At 44.5% G+C, this 20,970-nt stretch overlaps 1 long non-coding RNA gene across 3 annotated transcripts; it reads right to left on the bottom strand.

Moving 5' to 3' along the window:
* Positions 1–396: 396 nt before the first annotated feature.
* On the bottom strand, positions 397–19,346 carry LOC135329368 (uncharacterized). Of its 3 annotated transcripts, XR_010390803.1 has the most exons (4): positions 14,681–15,029; positions 8,146–8,262; positions 5,247–5,348; positions 397–3,125 (listed from the first exon to the last, which is right to left on the bottom strand). It is a non-coding gene; the product is annotated as an uncharacterized LOC135329368 (long non-coding RNA). The 3 variants fall into 3 exon arrangements; XR_010390805.1 differs by lacking the exons at positions 8,146–8,262; positions 14,681–15,029 and adding an exon at positions 19,173–19,346; XR_010390804.1 differs by lacking the exon at positions 8,146–8,262.
* Positions 19,347–20,970: the final 1,624 nt, after the last annotated feature.

Genomic DNA, 20,970 nt, shown 5'->3' with positions numbered 1-20,970 from the left:
CAGCCCCCACAGGGGTCCCGCAGCCTCCACGGGGGCCCCGCAGCCTCCACAGAGACCCGCAGCTTCCACAGGGGCCCACAGCCCCCACAGGGGTCCCACAGCCTCCACGGGGGCCCCACAGCCTCCACAGCGGCCCACAGCCTCCACAGAGACCCGCAGCTTCCACAGGGGCCCACAGCCTCCACAGGGGCCCCGCAGCCCCCACAGAGACCCGCAGCCTCCACGGGGCCCCGCAGCCTCCACGGGGTCCCGCAGCCTCCATGGGGTCCCGCAGCCTCCACAGGGGCCCACAGCCTCCACAGGGGTCCCGCAGCCCCCACAGAGACCCGCAGCCTCCACAGGGGCCCCGCAGCCTCCATGGGGCCCCACAGCCTCCACAGAGACCCGCAGCCCCCACAGAGACCCGCAGCTTCCACGTGGTCCTGCAGCCTCCACGGGGTCCCGCAGCCCCCACAGAGACCCGCAGCCTCCACGGGGGCCCCCAGCCCCCACAGAGACCTGCAGTCCCCACAGAGACCCACAGCCTCCACGGGGTCCTGCAGCCCCCACAGGGAGCGAGGCCAGGGCACCAAAGAGAGGCCGGAGCAATCCGGAGCACAAACGAGGAAACAACGTGTAACTGAGAGCTCTTTTGGCTTGCGGCGGGTCTCTCTCAGTCTCGCTAGCGCACCAGGCAAGACGCAGCAGGCCGCCTCGCCGCCGCACGCGCTCCGCGGGCCCGCGCGGGAAGCACGCAGGCGTGCGCGAGCCCCGCAGGATTCGGTTGCACAGAGAGAGTTAAGCGGCCTCTTTGTCTGCGCTCAGCACTTGCAGCAGAAAATTCCTCCCTGCTGCTGTCACCGGATCAGCTGAACCGAAGTTACTTTGCAGCAGGAGGGGATGTGCCACGGCTCCGGGGCTGCCGTGCTCGCCGGGGCGAGCGGGGCCGCTGTGCAGAGCCGGCCTCAGAGCTGTGCTCCCCCATGACAGCGAAGTGAAGCCCCGCAGCTCAGAGCTGTGCTTTTTCTTCTCCGCTCCTGAGAAAGGCCAGAACCTGAATTCACTATAACTGTATGCAAAGTTCAGAGAGGGTCACAACTAGGCGCTGGGATTCGGGTCATTGTGCTGCTAGAGGAGGTGTAGCAGCATTGGCAAAGTAGAAGCTTTCCTTACGCCTAGCTAAAGAAGAGATGATTTCTCATCATATTCCCTTAATATCCAAACTCCTATGAGAACAGTAATAAAAAATAGTATGTAAAACCTTTCTAGAGAGTGAAATTCTTTCTCCTCTATACAGACAATATTCATTCATCTGTATCTGTCAGGTCCTAAGAAAATACTATTTAAACCCATCAAAATACGAACAGCAACGCACTGGTGTGGACTGTTTAGAAACATCAGACAATGGGCTATTGCAAAAGCCTGCAGATTTATTTGCAGCCAATTTTTCTCTTTGCAGTTACTGTGAAGCCAATTAGAGCAGATTAGGGCCTTTCTTAAGTGAGTATAGTGAAGTGTTTAAAAGACATCTAATTATATTGTATTCAACAACCTGGTTGCATTATTAAATGCATCAATATGTTTTGTGCCTCGGTTAGGATAACTTACTCCTCTGCCACAAAAAAAAAAATCCTTAAAAAGTGTAGAGCCTCATGGCTGGGAATTCTGTGAGGTAGCGCTTTTGCCTTTGGGTAAAGCAAATGTCTTGCGAAATTAAACAAACAGTATCCTGTCTGGCTAATTTGGGAGTGGTGCTGATAGGCTCTTAAAGAATTCCTGTGCGGCTCCATTTTTCTAAAGAATGACAGGAGACCTCTGGGACACATGAGAAAGTATAAGGCATGCAGGGAGGAAAGCAACTCAAAGTTTAAAAAAATACCTGGAGGATGCCATCACCTCCACAGAAAAATAAAATCTTGAGGTTCCGTTGACATGAAAATGTGTGATTAATAAGCTGTGTTTACATCAAGACAACCCTGCATCCATGGAACTGAATTTTAATGGTGATTTAAATAGTTTTTTTCTGGTAGAATATGTAAAGTACAAACACGTGTAAACATGCTCATCTTACCTTTCGTTAACAGCTTCAACTGCATGGAAAGTTCCCTTCCAGCTGGCTAAGAAAGATAGGCTTGGAAATCAAGGAGCCTGTGTAGTCTCTCCCTCTTTAATTGATACTTGAAGAAAGACTGTTTACAAATTAATTTTGTATGCTGAAAAAAAGAAGGCAGCACAAACTTTGATTCTTTGAGATAATATCAATTCTGCAATAGAACTTGTTAGTTCTGTTCTTTTTTTTCCCCCCCATCACAGTGGGTGTCTCATCTCTCCCATCAACAAGTGGTGCACGAACTCCCTAACAGCAGTTTTACTTGCTTCTGGGGAAACAACAGAGGTTAATACTAAAAGGAAATACCTACTGCACTCACTTTGAATTCTGGTAATTTAATCGGGCCCTTTAAAAATCCAGCCAGCCAACAGAAGGAAACAGAGAAGTATGTGTGTTTCGAACTCCCCCCTTCCTCCTGAGAATAGGTGACGTGGCACTTTGGGGTTAATGACGCCATGGCATTGTTTCCCAGGATGGGCTGGAACCTGTCGGTATCATGATGCTTCTGTCACGCCACATATCCACGGGCAGGGGCAGAACGTGCCTTGAGGAGGACCTGCTCCGTGTGCACGGGTCGGACTGGTCAGAGGCCGTCCGCGCTGCTGGTTCTGAGAACAGCCAGCAGGGCAGGTGGAGGCAGTAACTGGGAAAGACTTCAAACATACCCTTCCTGGCGAGGCTGGAATGGCTTTTTTTTTTTTTTTTTTTTCTTCTCATGGAATAGGCAGGATATGACACCTAACTTCATACTCCAACTGGTTCTGCTAGTTCTCTGAAAACAGTCATCTTAAAAGATGATTAAGGATTGAAATTAGGTCAGTCAGAGTGAGCTCACAGCCCTGTATGCTTCCTCTGTGAAGAAATGGAGTGTTCACTTGTAAGGAGGCAAATGTAAATAAAATTACAAACTCACTTCACAAAGGTCTCTGAGCCATCTGCAGCCCTTGTAAAGCTGGAAGGTCCATTTTGGACAAAGGGAGCAGCAGAAGTGTGGCATAACATCAAGAAATGAGAGACTGGAAACATCCGTATTCACCTGGAAAACAAGTAAAACAATAGGTCCTGTTGAAATTAGGTAGGTTTTACCATCACATTTAGTGTATTTTATCCTGTAAGGATCTCAGAGAGCCTTGCACAAAATGAGCCGATGGACAATATTTCTGGGAGACCTGTCTAAATGGCAAAACTCCCCCTGAGGACACTGCTCATATACACTCAAGCCTTAAGGCAACGGCAGGGCTTAAAATAGAAGGTCGCAATCCTGCCAGTCAGTTCTCTGCGCAGCCCAGGAGGCAGCGAATGGGTACAGAAATACCCCTCAACGTGCCAGTCACGCTTAATAAATACATGCTGTACCCCGTAAAAGATTTTCCATAACATTTTTAAGGTAACCGTGAAGAACGTCTTAACTTTTGAATTGAAAAACCAGGAGATGACATGTTGGAAAATAAACCTTCAAATTCCTCTGAACTTATTAAAATAATTTCCCCCTTCAGAACTAACATGTTTCTGTCCGATTTGTCATTCAAGAAGGCAACTCTCTGCAGCCTGTGAGCTCCTTAAGGGAAAAAGTATTTATAGGACACTCTTCTGCACCTGTCCCGATCTATAACCCAAGGGTCTGCTCGGATGCCGCACCAAGTGCTAAGGAGCTCATGACCTAACTCATGACCTAAGGTCTTAAAATATCTCTGGGAACGTCTTTTTTGTAAGACTCTTTTCACCCTTATTACACTACTGTTATTCATTACTTTTCAGCTGAGCAAAATTACATCTCTCCAGGTTTTGCATTGTGTTTCCTTTTTAAACCAAGAGGTTTGATTTAGCTGGTAGTTATGAAATCCTAATTTCATTCTCTGGAAAAATAAACAAGAACCAAGGTAATAGCGAGGCAAAAAAAGACTGCCTTTGGTAACATATTCCCCACATCTTTCTTTTTATAGCTTCAGAAAGTCTTAGCCCCCCCAAAATAAATAGATCATTTAAAACCAATTGCTGGTATATTATGGTGGATTTATATTCCACCCAGTGAAACCTCTGTTGAAGTCACTTATTTGCATTTGACTACAGTAAATCTGGTGTTTGAAAAAAAAAAGTGTCTTTCAAAAAGACACACAATCCACCTCAATTTAAAGCATGTTATTGTGGAAGAGAAAAGAAAACTGAAGAGGGCAAGTAGTAGTAAAGGGCAAGTAAAATGTAATGTGAAAAAAAAAAAAGAGACTAACATCTAATATGCCCAAACACAAAACTGAAAAGAATTGTGAATGAACAAATCTGAGAGGAAATGACGCTCTCCCGGTGAAAGGTCCCAATCATAGCCCTACACTGGTATAGAAATGGCATTAAATTCAGTGCATTTCCTCCTGATTTACACTACAGCAACTGATACCAGACCCAGTCCTGCTGAATGCAAGGTGAGAAAAAAGTTGTAGAAATGCCCACTGTGGTGCATGCTAAGAAGGACTGTGCCTTCAAAAGACCTAATTCCATTCTCATTAAGCAGCTCATTTGCCAGTGCTTTGAGTTATATATAGATAAATACACCATCATCATAACATCTACTGCTGCGTCTACATGACTACAAGCTGTACTGCAGTATAGCTTTGCAATTTGGTAGAGGATTTTTTTTTTGGGCAGAACAAAGAAGAGCCACCATTATCAAACCCTTAACAGATTTATGGTACTAACCATGCTGGTACAGCTACGTATGATGACAGTGAATAGTAGAATTGAGCAGGAATGAAAAAGCAGCCAAGAAACCTGAGGATATTGCTGATGTCCAGCCCCTTTTACAACAGTACAGAGGGAGATGCTGTAGAGACTTATCAGGGCAGACAGCTATTTCCCTCCTCTGGGCTGCAAGTGGGAAAACTGAAAGTGTTTTAGGAATGTCCTGAAATCGTTTGGCAGCATTCACAGTGGGGAATGTACAGCAGTAGCACCGCTGCCACACAGAAAACTGGAAAAGAAACAGCAGCTCCGGTAAGTGAATCAGCAGAAGTTTTGGGGCCGTACATGTGCACACTCCTCTCCTGCTAGGAGTTAGTTTTTGTTTTGAGGAAGTGCTCAGGTGTCACACATCGAGGCTTCAATTTGAATTTGGACAGGATGTAGGAAAACACGCCCACACGCACGCAGCCAAAATTCAACCTACCTGCTTATGCCTGATGACCTAGGAAACTCGGTAGAAGTCTTCAGAGGTGCCTAGCCAAAAGGAAACACCAGCGCGGGGGATTTAGGCTGCGCGAATCTGGCTCTGGAGAAAGCAAATTTTCTGTTAGTAAATAGGGCTATCGTAACATTTGGTCTCCAGCAATTATTCCATTTCAATCACACTGAGTGTATACAGCTCAAGAAAATGAGTAATTATACTGTCAAAATACATTATATGGGCCTACAAGGTAGCGAGATTATTTCTGGAAGACAGTCAGCCTTCTTACTGAATACTCATCCTTATGATCCGATCTGAACGTTCACCTTTCTGGTGGGAAGATCCTGAGAACTTAACTGTCTCTGCTTTAGCAAAGTGTAAATTTTTGTCAGCAGCTAACCTACTAGGTCTGGCCAAACTTTACTCATTACCATAGCATACTGCACCACACACACACACACAACAATCAAATTTATTCCCAGTCAAGACCTACTCCAGGATATTTTTGGACAAAGATAAGCAAAATGCTTATTTGGCCCTTGGTCTGCCTGTGGACATTCGGCAGGGCCAGGGAATGCCAAAGGTAGAGATTGCTGTGATGTGGTCTCCTGCCTACTTAGAACCAGATAGCAATCAGCTAATTTTAACAGCAGCTTTCAGCCAATGCTAGCAGGGGCCAAATGGTATCGAGGCCTTAGGTCTAGTTTCTCATGCCTCCTCTCATCCTGTTCCTTCATGCATTTTAATCCTTAAACTAGGAGCCGCGTTGTAAGCTAGCCAAAGAAAAATTCTCTATTGAAACCGAGGAGTTTTTTTCTTAACCTGTTTGGAGTTTTCTTCAGGGAGGAGGGAAAGTGAAGAAAGGGGCATTCAGCATTATTTTATAAACAATCCTTTGTCATGTAGCAGAACGAATAATATTTTATCCCCTTCACTTCAAGCCTTGTATTTGTACAGCCTGAAACTTGCTGCCACAGCAAAAGAAGTGTGGAAGTGTTTAGTCTCAGTTCAGAAAGCTGTGTGAGCACAGGTACAGCGCGATTAAATACATCCTTCCAACAGCTCTCTGCATGTATCCCCCAGTCTTAGCTTGTTCTTTCCCATCCTGCCTGGTAACAAATATGCAGTTCATATCGCTGAGATCTTTGAGCTGGCAACTTGACATGTTATAATTTAAACTCGACAGATGAGATTCAGCAATAGCAAACACAATAAATCTAGTCCCCTGGAAAAAAAATACATATTAATCTGTCCTCTCATTAGTTCTTTATCCTTTTTCTTTGTATCTGTGAAAACTTTCACTAACTTCTTAGCAGTTAATGCCTTTTCAGTTAAAGAACGTACTTGATGTTCTCATTAATCTTCATGCTATTTTTGCTACAGAAAGCTGTTTCGGCAGAGTTCATGGACTCAGCTTAGGTCTGTAGATTTTATATTTACGCATCATGTTTTTCCTTCCGTACAGTGAAATAGAAAATAAAAGTCCCAGGTCGCTGTCCTGGGATTAATCCTCGTTTGGTGTGGAACGTACTTCCCCAGGCCTCCGAGGACATACTTCTGTGGTCCAATGTAAGAGGCAAATTACCAGATCCATGGGAAGATCTGAACTATCAGGCTATCTAACTTCCATCAAGAATACCACTTTTCACTGGAGAAAGATGGCCTTTTGGTGAGTCAGTTAAAATCGCCTCAGATACCATGATGCCGAATTAAACAGCTTTCCATTTATTTGGGAAAGCTACTCAAGGGAGCTGGAGACGAGACTGCCATGGGGATGCGGTACAGCACCCTTGCGTGATAGCACAGGGAAGATCCTTTGCAGGCCTGTTGCCAAGGTATTGTAATAGTTAATTGAGTATATCACGACGTGCCTATTTCGGCGTGCAGACTGCAGTTTCGAGCAGCATTACATGGGGTTTAGAGCGCACGGCTCCTTGTCATTCTGAAGGTAAAGTGGCCTCCATATTTCAAATTTCCAGATCAATTTTTACTGAACTACACATTATTTAAAATATGTCTAGAGCCTCGTGTCATGCATATCCCAGCTAATCACTGGTGCTCTAACAACGGTTATCAAAATAGCAGCTTGCAGGTGCCAACAGTGGAAACGTTTGAAGAGCTAATCCTCTGCATGTCACCATGCTTAACATCCAGCTCAGCCATCCCATGGCCTGCGTGAATTGTTAATCAAGTAGAATTGAGCACTGGCACTGCAATGGCATTGCTGTCACAGCTGGATAACAGGCCAGGAGCCAGCCGGGAGCTAACGTTTCATTAGAGGCTATTTTCGCGTTCGTTGGCCTGCAGGGACAATAAGCGGAGCAAACAATCGGACTTTGGCGGCAGCCCTCCGCCAGAGCGGCTCGTGGCCGTTCGCGGCTGAAGTTACCATTTTGCTCAGGATCAGCCGCACACGTGGCCAGCGCCGCCAGCCGAACCGGAGCCAGGAGTCCCCGGCGGCCTCCTCGCTGGCCTTTTGCTTTGCTGATTACAACCTCGCTTGGGCTGTTGAAGAGGGAGGATGCTCATTTCTAGCGGAGGCTGCACGACTATGTTCCTCTGCGGACACCAGCGTATCAGCCCAGATCCTGACGGAGCTGAGGGCTCCCCAGCCTTAGCGCGGCTTCACAAACACACCACCGCCAAGCATCAGACCCGGGTGACCCGGACTCGTCCCTGCTGGCCACGGACGCGAGCGGGCCCGCACCGTCCGCCTCGGCTCATCGCCGCCAGGACACTGTTCTGCGTGTCAGCGGCTATTCCCTCTGAAGGCCTTGCTGAGAAATGACAACGGCTACAAGTCAATATTGCGTAAAAGAGAGGCAGTTTTGGGGCTCCTGACAAGCTGCCAATTCACCTTTTGTCAAGGCAGCTTTTAGTCTTTGCTGTTGCCCCTGATTACCTCAACGGTTTTCAAGACGAGACTTGGCCGGTGTTTGCTCGTCTGCTTCTGTGCTATTAGCAAAACCAGGAGCCGTCAGTGGATCTGTAACAAGCGCGTGCCGATGCCAAGTCTATGCTAGGAAAAAAGTGTGGTTTTAACATTTTACTAACATATTTACATTTGGGTGTACAACAGATCGGTTGTATTTTAACATCTCTTGGTTTACTGAAATAAATCATGTGTCAGAAATAGGGGTTTCTGCTGAGCAGCTGACTTCGGTTGGAGGAGCAGCGCGCCTCGCGTTGGTCACGCCTGTAGCCCAGCGCGTGACAGTGTTTCACACAGTATTGCCTTCGTGAGAGCAAAGCCTGAATGGCACTGTGCCACTCTCCAAGACGCCTCGGATGAGAGAGGCGCCTCGTGCACATTACACACGAGCCCCTCTGGTTTGCCCTAGGGACTTCCTGTGGTACTCTGCTGTAAGGTAAGATACAGGTGTCTGTTTCTACAGTACTCTGGGGTATAAATGTAGTTCCTGTACTTAAAGCAATGATATCTTTAAAACTTACTGTTGTTGTTGTTATTTATTCTTTTCCTTCCCACATCACCACTTATTACCAGGTTCACTTTACAGCTCCTTTGGGCATGTATATATATGTGTATATCCCATAATGAGCACCTCGTAAAAATCCCCAAGCAAGCGCTAAACAAGTCAGTGTCAGCCCTGCGAGCGGTCTGGTTGCATTAACACCCAAAGGTATATGGGCTGATTTGGCACTCGCAGCGCTTGCCGGACCCAAGCACTGCCCAGGGTCGCTGCGTGCTCCTGCGGTGCCCAGCGTAGACTCGGCAGCTCGCGTGGAGCTCGAGTTGGGGGCTCTAACACGGGGCTTCTTTGGGCGGCGTGGGCTTGGCCTTGGCCTTCTGCAGTCAGGCAGGGGCAGCTGCAGGGACCTCCTCTGTTCTGCGACGCCAGCCTCAGCGCGGGTGGGTGGAAAAAATACCTAGTTCTGGCTGCCGAGTGCTCTGCAGACAGGAAAGACTCCCGTACCATATTTAAAAAATATAAATAAATAATAAAAGATAGTTTGGTCTGAAGTGTTATGTTTAGGATATTCCGTTTTAATGAAAAATATATTTAAAAATGAAAACAATGGGATCCTTCTGCCTCCAACCTGAGGCGAATTAATTCACAATATTAGGGTAGGAGCCTGGTGCTGAAAATAAGCTCTTTATAATTCTTTTTCTCCTTTTTGAACTTTGTATGACTTTAAATTTGACTCCTTTCTCCAAGCAGTTTATTTTACTTAACAACTGGTTTTTGAAAAGTGAAGACCTTAAACCATTTAAAGCTCTCTAGGATTCTTACAAAATGGTTGGAGAAAAAAGAAGTATTTTTTTTCCTAAATAGATGTTTAAGCAATTTATTCATACATGACAATGCCTAGCTCCATCAGGGCTTTGAATCCTATGCTTGGTTTATAGCATTTGTTTTAATTTAAGGACAAATTTAAGTGTTTTGATGGATTGGATTTAAAAAATATTATATAATTTCCTTAATTAAAAGTGAAGTTTTATAAAAGCTCGTATAACATGTTGAAGGACCGGAAGGAAGGAAGCAAGGAAGCAAGGAAGGAAGGAAGTCTGTTTTAAGTGGGAGCTTGTCACTGATGCTCAGCTGGTGCCTTTGCCATGTCACTTGTCCTCTCTGTGCCTCTGCTTCTGAGTCTGTGTAGCATGCAAAGGCACGTGGGGCTGGTAAGAAACTTGTTATTTGTGGAGAACTGTATACAAACTATTATTACAGCCATCTTCCACTCCACTGTTTGTTATCAATAATATATCAATTATTTCTAGCAGTCTATACAGCACATCAGTGTCAGGGGAAGAGGGAGTTACAGGAGAAAGTTTTAGTAACAAAATGCAAACGTCCGAATCCGGTACTATTAAAATCACTGAAACTAGAAATCGCTATGGAATCATACCAGTTCCTTTAAGAGAGTCATGACTTCAAGAGGTTAGAGCTGGTGACAGTTAAAACTCTGAGGACCCACTTCAGCAAAGTGTTTCAGAGCTTGCTGAATTTCAAGCACGTGCCTTAATGCAAATTCACTATCAAGGAAAAGGAAACAGTTATTCATTATTTTTCTTGGGACCACCCAGCTGGAATTATCAGCCTTAAAACAAAAAGAAGTGCTTTTTCATACCACACACCATTAAACTATGGAACTCATTGCCACAGGATGCTGTGAAGGCCAGCAGTATAAACAGATTCAAAAAACCATTACACAGATGCATAGATTATTAGCCTACTGAAGGTTCTTAGATGTAATTGATTGTCTAGACTCAAATATTGGTCCAACAAGTCCCAAACCTACCAGTTGCTGGAAGGGGGAGATGAACTTAGCAGAGGATCATCCATTAGTTCTGTTTTTCAAACTTCTCTCTTAAGAATTTGCTGCTAAGTGCCCCTGGATACAGGATACAGAACTAAATGGACCATGCCCAGTAGTGCTAGTATTTGGTTTTAATTTAAGGTCATGTAGGAACTCAAAATATCCCTACAGTGGCCCCAGGAACATTTTTATTGAAAGGTACTATCAGTAAAAGAGTCCAGATGAAGGTAGCTGGCTCTCCTAACCCTACAAGCTACACCTCAAAATCTTTCTGTGGATGAGACACAGGCTCTTTACATACCTTAGAGAGTTAAATGGAAGAGGAGCTTGTAGTCCATTAACAGGAGGTGATCACAGCATCGCACTGTGGACAGAGCTGGGTGGACACCAGGATCCCAAGGGACCCCCACTTGTTAAAGCACCTTGTTTCCTCCCACAGCCGTAGATTCAGGTTACTCCACAATCCCTGTATTAGCAGGGCTGTAGCCCCACCACGGACGTTACACTTGAACTGCAGGTTGCCCATGTTGGCCTGTAAGAAACTACAAGCAAGCCTGCTTCAGGAGTGTTCACCCACTACCGTTTCTAACTCACGTTGCTTTTACCTGGGTGCCCATGCCAACGTAACTTCCTATTTCGCCAAAACAACTCTTTCCCTGGGAAGCGACAGAGGAAAACAAATCTGGAATGTACAACTTTCCTGTAAGGGACTAAATTCAGAGATAACTGGGCAAGGGTTTGCTACCTAAGAAAGCATCTTCTTATTAGGCTGGTCTGATTGCCAAGGGGAAGGAGGACAAGGCACATTCATCTTAAGAGACTCTCCTTGTAACTGTCACTGACATCTGGGCCCAGTCCTCAGTGTTAAAATTACATTGAGTATCTTCAACCTACAAAGAGTCAGTCTCATTTAAAACACTTCCCTGTCTTAAAGACTCTCATCTGGCACACTGGTGTACCTTCCCTCCGCCTTGCCTTGCTCTCAGGCCATAAACGCCGTACGTGGACACGACGCCCTTCCTGAACCCACGACACGTTCCCACCGCGTAGTGCCAGTGTGAACACACGGCACCATGCAAAGCACCATGCAAACCAGAACCTGAAACTCACAGACACCCGCACGGCAAAGGCATCCCGACTGCTTTAGAAGTACAAAGCAAGATGAGAAGTGCTAGAAATGAGCATGCTTTGGAAAATTATCTAAGTGCCAAAGAGTTTGCAAGGTCTGCAGAATCTGACGCGTTACTGAGGGTGAGCAGAGCGCGATCCTGAGCCCATCTCACAGCCCCCTGTCCCGAGTCAGGCTGCAGGGGCTTGTTCCTTGCCTTGCATCATGTCTGATGCTTGTCTGACCCTCAGTGAGCTGACCTAGCTCACTAAATCTGCAAAAAGTAACCCAGTAAAAAATAAAATAAATCGGTAGGGTTTATCCCCCTGGAATAGCATAGCTTCGTATTAGCGCCTACGCTGTAACGAGGCTAATGAACGCCACTGAGAGAGCTTGCTAACACAGCTGTGCTGCTTACACCTCTGGAGCTGGCAGGGTCTCTCTAGCTCACGTTTCTCTGCCCCCCACTCCACTAACCAGAGTACCTGCTAACCCAATAGCTACCAGCGCAGCAGCTACCTCCTCTGAGGTTGTACCTCTTGTGCCAGAGTGTCAGTTCGTGCCTGTGGCACCTGTAGCTGAAGTCGCCGTGGTCCTCGTGGCATACACACACCTGAAATGCAGTGGCACTCTCTGGAGGGGCCGTATATTAGCATAGCAGTCACAGGTTTTAATAAATCAACCCTGTTTGTCTAAACCCTTGCAAGGCTGAGCAGATGCGATGTGTAACCTGAAGTTTCCTCCCTCAGTCTTCCTAGCTGTACAAAGCGTGACACACAGGGGCTTTGTAAGACATGTGTAAATGTTATTTGCTAACGCAGCGTGTGTGCTGAGGCAGAAGGGCATCTCAACACTACTCAGCCAACGAAGCAGTTATGTTTCCCGAGCAGACTCATCGGGTCTTTAAAAAGGCCTTCTAAAGCATGACTCAAACATCATTTTAACTGGCTGTTCAACAGCAGTAGAAAAATAAATAATTTTATTGCTCTGATCAGTAACACAGGCTTTGACTACTAAGGCATCAGGCTACCAGGCCAGGCTCTGGTCTCAGCTTTGCCGTGGATGGTCTGTGCGGTCTCAGACAAAGCAATCCTGCTCGCTTGGGCCTCAGTAAAACGGGTTGGCCTGTTGCTCCTTCTCTTTTTTGATTCAAATACGAGCACTCAGTGCCTTTGTTTTCTCAGATCTTAGGGCAACAGCACCCCGTTTTGCACCTCAGATACCATTAGAGCAGAAGTAATACTGCAAGTTTGCAGACAATGTACGAAACAAAACTCAGACCCAGAATAGTGGATTCTTTGTTACCTCGTGGCACATTTTCCATTTGAACTTACAAAAAATCTCAGAGTTTATGGGGTTATTCAGTCCTGGAATTCAGTATAGAACCTACACTGCTTGTTTTTAAAGCAAGACTAAACACTGAAGATAAAAAGAAAAATGAACAGGTCAGTGAGTGACTTTCCCTGCCAGCACAGGCATTTGCAGCTCACAAAATCGTGAGTGAACCCTCCATTCAGGGCTGGGAGTCTCAGCTGCTGCATTTTCCACAGATCCTTTTCTTACATCTCGAAAGTTTCTTAATTTAGAAATAAGAAAATTTCTTAATTTAGAAGATACATTCTTAATTTAGAGAGAGAAACATTCTCTTTTCCTTTTTTGCGTTCCTTGATTATTTTGAATTGTTCAAGTCATGAGGAATTGGCCATGTAGGAGCTAAATTTTTCTTCCCCAGTTTGGCAGAAATTTGGCAATAGAAGCATGACAGCAAAAGCACTGGGACTAGAGCAATTTCTGCTGCTACTGTCTTCACAATAGGCCGTTTACTCCAGAAATAGCTGAAAACTTATCTTTTGGAAGAGAGTTGCAATGACTGGGGAAAGAAGACTACTTTCAGGGCATCATAGAGTGCTTAAATTGATATTACACGTGGGCAGAGAAAGCACTCTCTGCGGACAGGGTGTCTAACAAGGATGTGATTTTTCAGAGTTCCCAGAGAAACTCCCATCGGCTATCAGAAGTCAATGGGCGTAATCCGTCAGGGGCTTTGCAAATGCCGAGCTGACTGAAAGAGGAAAACAAGGAAGATTCAATCTACAACTACCCTTTCAGCTAGCCCTATCTCAGACTGAGATAAAGCACAAAAACATAACAAGAAATAGGTTTGCTGAAGAGGGTCAGAATGGGGGCAAGGGAGGAGGCAGAGGGTTTTAACCCCCATCAGTTCTCTAAATATTTACTGTGAAACCAGAACTATGTAAGGAATCTCCACCTTCAAAAACACAGGTTTTTCATACTTAAAAACAGCCAAATGGATTAAATTCAAATTTAAGGAAAAAAAACCCAACCCACTCCTGGACTGCATCTTTCAATGCCAAGTTTCTGCCTGGAACAAATTTTTGTGGTTGTATATTAATCCCCTATAAACAGCGTAGAAATGTTGACAGCTGTAACAGTTATTCATACTGGCCCTTTCCTTCCACAAAGTTGCTACAATTGTGCACTTAATTATCTATGCCTAATTATCACGCTGAACTTTAAGGCGAAATAAATACCCACTGTGCTCATTTTCAAGGAAAGCATCCGATATCTGTCTGTAACCCCCAAACGGGTCACCCTTGGCCCTGGACCCCCAAGCTCCTTGTCAGAGGTTAGGGTGTAAACAGGGAGGACTGGCTGAGGTCCTGCTCGCTCAGCGCTCCCCTCACCTGCAGCCACTCAGCTTACTGAAAAAGTGAGGCCCCTCCGGACTCGGGTACTGGTGGCACAGAGACATCCCTTTCCCCTGGGAGCCGGCTGCTGGGAAAAGGGACCTCACTGCTCTCTTTCTGCCTTTGAAGTCCTGCCCCCGACCTCCTCTTGTGTCCCTCGTTTGCAGACGCTGACTGCATCTCCCACAGAAGTCTGCTGCCTCTGAGGGAGCCAAGAATATTGCTGAAAACAGCAGCTCTGCAGAATAAAGGACTCGGGACACTGCAAATTTTCCCTTTGAAAAACCCAACGTCAGGTAATTTTAGCCTGTAGCCGGTGGGAGCAGATGCCATTTGCTTACCGGCAGGGAGTTCTCCAAGCCTGCTGACGATTCCCTGGAGAAGAGCTGATTCGGAGTTCTTTTCACATGAGGTTTTGGTGCACATCACTACAACGGCTTTAACATATGTAACTTATCTACCGTGTTCCTGTGGAACTACACTGGCTAGTAAAACAAGCTATGTCTTTACTCATATATTGTATCCGCCTTAAGGCTGGAAGCAGAAAAATGAGCACACAGTGTTAAAGCTATCATGCAAGTGAGTTTAATAAAAGAGTGATAAGGGCCAGGGGGCTTTTGCTCTTTATTATTAACCAGTTTCACAGGAGACCCAAAGGAGCAGGGGATGCAGAGCTGGCGGGGCGGGATCACCTCCTTGCCCATTACTCACGGGGGTAGGAATTTCCAGATTCCAGGCTGAGCTGATATGCGAGTGGGAGCTGGAGGGAGCAGGGATATGCTGAAGGCAGATTTGAACTGGAAACTGGCTAGGATTTTAACGGATAGTTCGACCAAAGTGAACTAAACTGCTCCCAGTTTCCATAACAATATCTTAATTTTATCTGAATACAAGCTATAGATAACAGTCACGATGCAGTAAGGGTTAGAGATTCAATTTCATAATAGCTTGCATTATTTAATAGCTAATTCTGAAGTACAATAGAATATTAACTCTTTTTAACTTGTCTTGGTTAACATACAGCCCTTAGTGTAAAGCAAAACCAAAACTAAGCAGCCCTCTCCCATGGCAGAGCTCTATCTGAAACTTTCTACAGAGCAGTTTACTACAGGATAGCGCGGGGGAAATCTGGAAGTTCTGCAGGAATATATTTCTATAAAAATATGAATAAAAATGCTTGTTTCAGTAAAACTGTTTTCCTCTTTTTTTTTAATTGTAATTTTAATATTATCAATAGTTCACTATAACATGAAAGCTCAAATGTAGCTACCATTACAAAAAAGAGGTATTTTGATAGTTTCTTCCTATTGCTTTTTTTCTTTTCACTCTGCTGGAGATTTCAGAAGCTGCATTTTTTGTTCCAGTTTGATTTTTTCTTTTACTTTGAAACTTTGTACAAAACAAGAAATTATGGAAAGGGATTTCTGTTGACAAACAGGCTAACAGTGATGACACTGCATTCCAGTTTGGCTGTTAAGGGAGAAATCATAACCAAACATAGGAACACAACACTGAATTCTAGAAAACAGATTAAAAAATGAGGGAGCTTGTCATCAAAGAATATGGATTCTAAATAATCTGAAATTATTCTGATCCATAATCCTAAATTCAGAATATATAATTAAAAGCCCTTAGATTCAGCTGCTCAGTGACAACTGTGTCACAGAAATCATCAGAAATCTTTAGTGTTTTTCCAGTTAAATATTCTCTTTTGCAATTTTAACTGGGTAAAAATGAGAAAAGTGAACAGATTAATATCATGTAAAATTCTTTACTTTGCAAAGTGCGGTAATGTACCTCGGAAAGAATGTTCTGAATTTCAGCTATCCATAATTGACTGTAACTGCCCCTGAGCAAGATGTGGGCTAACTGTGGACAGCTCTGTTAAAATCTCTTCCCTCTTCGCTAGGATGATGTGATGTGAAGGTTAACATTCAAGTGGAAAAGACAACAGTTATAATATTAAAATGCTATTCTACAATGAAAGGAGTACCTTCAGCTGTTTACCTTCACTGGTCAGCCAGTGGGCAGAAGCAAAGCTGAGAAGACACTGGCAAGGGAATTATTCTAAGGAAAGGCAGGGCTTCTCTTTGCAAAAAGTATGGATGAGAGGAACAAAAATGTTTATTTTAGAAAGGACACTAACAACAATTAGGCTGTATAAAAATAATAAATGGTGCAGAAAAAAGACAGTCAGGAATTTCTTTTTGGCTACCCTTATGTTTAAAGAAAAATGAGACGTTCAATAGGGAGCTGGAAGACAGAAGTCTTAAAATGGATGAAAAGAAAATTTGGACAAAATATGGTTAACCCATGAAACTTATTGCTCCAAGTATAATTGAGGCTAAGACTTCAGCAGATGCAGATTAGGGCTGAATAGTTACGGGATCAACAGGAATCCAAAACACCAAAGGCATCTTGCACAGGGCATTTTTGCAGCCTTCCATGCTGTCCCTTTTCCCCCTCCAAAGCAACAAAATCAAACCAAAAGCTCAAGCAGAATCTAAAGCCTCATGCTTTAGGGAGGAAGCCAGTAATTAAAAAGAAATCTAAAATGTAGGCAGCCTATGTCAGAATTGTACTCTACAGATTTTCACAATTCTCTTTGAAACATCTGGCTCTGGCCATCAAAGACAGACTTCTGGACAATATAAATCATTGCTATGAGCTGGTATGGGAAGTCCTGCGCTTAGCGTTTGCCTTCACATTGTGGGTATTTTGCTTTTCTGTTTCCCTATCTGTTAGCGACGCAGTCAAAGCTTCCTGTGTTTATGGAACGTCTGCAAAAGCCACTAGCTTTTTGGGGTGGGGAAAACTGACCACAAGTGCCGAATGTTCAGAGATTGTCTCAGAATTCATCTGATAATTAAAAACAGGCTTTAGGAACTGGAATATCCCTCCCTTCCTACCCCCAAATCAGTGTGTTGATTTAAATGCATGCACTTTTAAAATGGATGATGGGGGTGTCTTTTCTTTTCAGTTAAAGGAAAAATAGAACAACATTTTTTTCCTAGTAGCAAGAACTTGGATTGCGTCAGCTTTGAACTTTGTGAGTTCTGTTTCATTTGTGTTTGGATCTCAGCTGGGCATCTTCTCCCACTGTGCACACACATGCAAAGAATCTGCAATGTTTTCTGTGGAGGGGAAGGAATAGCATTCAAAAAGCCAGACACCCTCCCACTCCGTGCAAAATACTCGCTACCTCTTTCACCAGTCCTCCGAAAAAGGACCACCACACAGGCCTGGTTCTCGCCCTCTGTTATACTCTGTGACCAAAGAAGTGAGAATTCGTTGAGTGATGTGTGGAACAAAGTGGCATAGCCTTTCCCAGAACCGCAGTCCAACACCCTCAGCAACGGAGCTGAAGCACCGGGGCTGCAACGATTCCCACCCAGGGGATATCCCCTAGGAACCACAGCCAGCCGGTACGCGCGGCCGCAGGCTGTAGTGAGGCAATGCGTTTAGCCTCGCTGTAGTGCTGAGGCACACGTTGGCTAAGCCTCTTACCTGCTGCAGACAGTCTCTGGAGAGAAAGGACCTATGCTCAGGTCTCCTAAATATTAAACTAGTGATCCAGCTGCTGGAACATCTTCTTCTCCTGGAAGTGCTATTCATTCCCTACCTTGCCTTCATGACTTCCTCACTCAGGTGAAGATATCAGCCAGATATAGACTAACATCATGTAATACTGAAAAACAAACATTCACCTGTACGTAGTGCTTGTTTCTGATGCATCAAAAAAAAAAAAGAAAGAAAAAAGAGAAGCCCCCTCTCTTTGCATGGACTTGATAGTACACCTAGAAGGGAGTTAATAACGCTGTGTTGATAACCAGCTCCATAGCAATTACTAGGGAATGGGTATGTCTGCCTCCTTTGGAAACCTCAGTTTGAACACAGCTCAAGAGAGATGCCCACATTAGCACCGAATACCCCAGGAGGTATTCCCCAGCTCTGGGCATGAATTGAGCTGGAAATTTAATTTTTTTTCCCCTACTTTCCAAAGAAAAGTATCTCTGAATTCCGATTCTGAATGATAATAACTGACAAAGGTTACTGGCCATAGCGTGTGTATGTCAGGCTAGGGTTTGTAGCACAGGAAACAAAGAAACCTAGTTCTGAAAGTTTTCAGACTCCCGTGGATCTACTCCTGACTCGCAAGATAGAAAACCTCAGTTCTTTGTAGCTCAATGTAGCTCTCAGTAGCTGTTCCACATCTCTGTTTTCCATCCCCTTCTGTGTGCCTTTGTCTGTATCAGTTATAAGCTCTTAACATCTGCAGCCATCTGTTCCTGTGATTTAGTTCAGCGTTTAGTGCAATGGGGCCCTAATTATAATACAAAGTAAATGCAGCTACAGACTAGAATGCTGGAAATCTCTTGCAAAGAGATTTAAAAATAGGGCCGTGTCCAGAAGTGGTCTCCCAGGCAAAAGGGATTTGCCACCAGGAGGATCTCTGCCGTGGAAAGACTCACCAAAAAAAAAAAAAAAAAAAAAAAAAGCAGGAGAACCGCCTTAGGACAATGTGCTGATGAGACCCTGTGTGCAGTAGCTTTCTGCCCTTGTGACAATTGCTCAGCTCTTTCTCCCATTCTCTTGCTTTCTTATTGCAATGAAGACGTGTATTGGACTCTTTAGAGAGCCCTAATAACTAAATTCATAGGAACAAACATTCCCTCTCTCCTTTTTCCCACGGAGCTTTGCTCACCCAAAACAGAGCTAGGGGTTGGCACTTGCCATTTGGCAATTCCTGGGATGCACAGTTTAACTCAGGAAGTGAAGAACATGTTCAACTGAAACTATAGAAGAATTTCAGGTATGAAAATAGTTACTCACGCTGGACTTCAGCCAGAAGACAGGAGTTATCAGCTCTTGTAAACGTAGTAAGTAGCACAGACCCCTGTTTCATGTCACATCCAACATCTCTTGTGGTATATTCGAGCCCTCAGTGATGGAATGCCGAGGCAGGAAAACATGAGAATTTAAGCTTCACATTTGTTGTCAGCTCCATTTTCCAACCGTTGCTATTACTGCCTTTGCTTCTGTAGGAACAGAAAAAACAGTAAAAGTGATGGAGCATAATCAGCAAAGCTCACGAAACCAGCAGAACAGTAAACACTCTGGAGCCAAAGCAGCCTAGTTCAATTGCTTGTAAATGGAAGATGGTTTTAGCCCATAGATCTGCCCCTGATCGTGAAGTAATTTGTTCAGGGCCCTTCTGCTAGGACAGTCTGATGTTCCCTGTAATAGTCTTGCAGAAAAGACTGTAGAAGCCAGAAGTGTCATTTGTTAAAAGCTGAGGTGAAAGCAACTTTGATTATAAAGGCGGGGGGGGGGGGGAGGGATCAATCCTTCTGTTCTTCAATTATTGCTTTTTAAAACGCCAGTTTTACTAATCTCCAGGCACTGCTCCCTTAGCAGCCTGCCTGTGGTGCCACCTGCTCACCAGGGGGATTTTGGAGCAGCTGTTTTCCTTTAATATGTATGTATAGAAGAAATTGGCATTATTCCCTCCCTTTCCCGCTGTGACTAGGCTTTGAGAATTTGTTCCCACTTTGTGACTAGGCACTGCTCCTCCCAGTGCCTGGGCCAACCTAAGCAGTCTGGTCAGGCAGGGCTCATTTCTCCGCACCAGCATTTAGCAGCTCTGGTCAGTAGACAGCTATTTGGGGCTCGGTTTTATGGGACTTAATTTTGAAATAATGAGAGCCTGAGAAAGAAAAAAAAGGCCAGCCTGTGGGGGTGGTGCCCATCCATGCACTTGCGAAGTAAGTGGGACACAGAGTGACGTGATCCCACACTTCACACTTTTACTCCTGCAACGTTAGAACTAATGTGACAAGTGACAGCAGGAAGGACTCTCTTTTCTGCAGTAAGAAACTGCAGAGTGGCAGTTTATTTAGTGGGAGATGTTAGAGGTAACAGTTATGGAGCAGTATTCTTTGACTAAGGCATCCCAACTGATGCAATGCTGTTTTTTTAATAGCCATGAGCTCAAAGCAGTAATTCTTCAGCTGCATAAGCTACCAATTTATTATATAAATTATATTTCCCATTAATAATTATGGGAAGGGAGGAGAGAGGACACTCCCTGGAGATCAGATGCTCTGCAATGGCCAAACTATTTTACATGGAGCATGTTCACACTTGGTGGTGGCAGGCAACAGCATTGGCCTCTAATAAATACAGACAGAAGGCTTATTTTAAAATAGTAACTTAATCTTTTTAACACATCCAGCCTTTGTTGTTACAAATATATTTTCAGAATCAGGTATTCTTTCAAATACATGTGCATACAGTACATTCTGGAAAGCATCAGGAAGGAATAAAAGAATTATATCTTTAAACTGGCAGGCCTTCACAATGGCAAGACAGATGAAAGCACTGGGAAATGAAGCACTGGGAAACCAACAATAGGGAATATTTGAGGTGATAAATTTTTGAGAGACTTTAATTAGATTATTTTCAAAGAAAAACTGTCCAGTAAACAAAATTATGAACAATTAGATTATCTCAGGATAAGTTCCTGCTGAAAGAAACCAGTTCTGTAACACAATTAGCAATGAGAAGACAGGAAAGATCCTCCCACCTGGAAACTCGTAGGGCAAGAGGAATTTGTCTTTCAAACACACAA

Source organism: Dromaius novaehollandiae, chromosome 10, assembly GCF_036370855.1.
Source record: "Dromaius novaehollandiae isolate bDroNov1 chromosome 10, bDroNov1.hap1, whole genome shotgun sequence".
Lineage (NCBI taxonomy): Eukaryota > Metazoa > Chordata > Aves > Casuariiformes > Dromaiidae > Dromaius > Dromaius novaehollandiae.
This window is presented reverse-complemented; position numbering and strand designations above follow the sequence as displayed.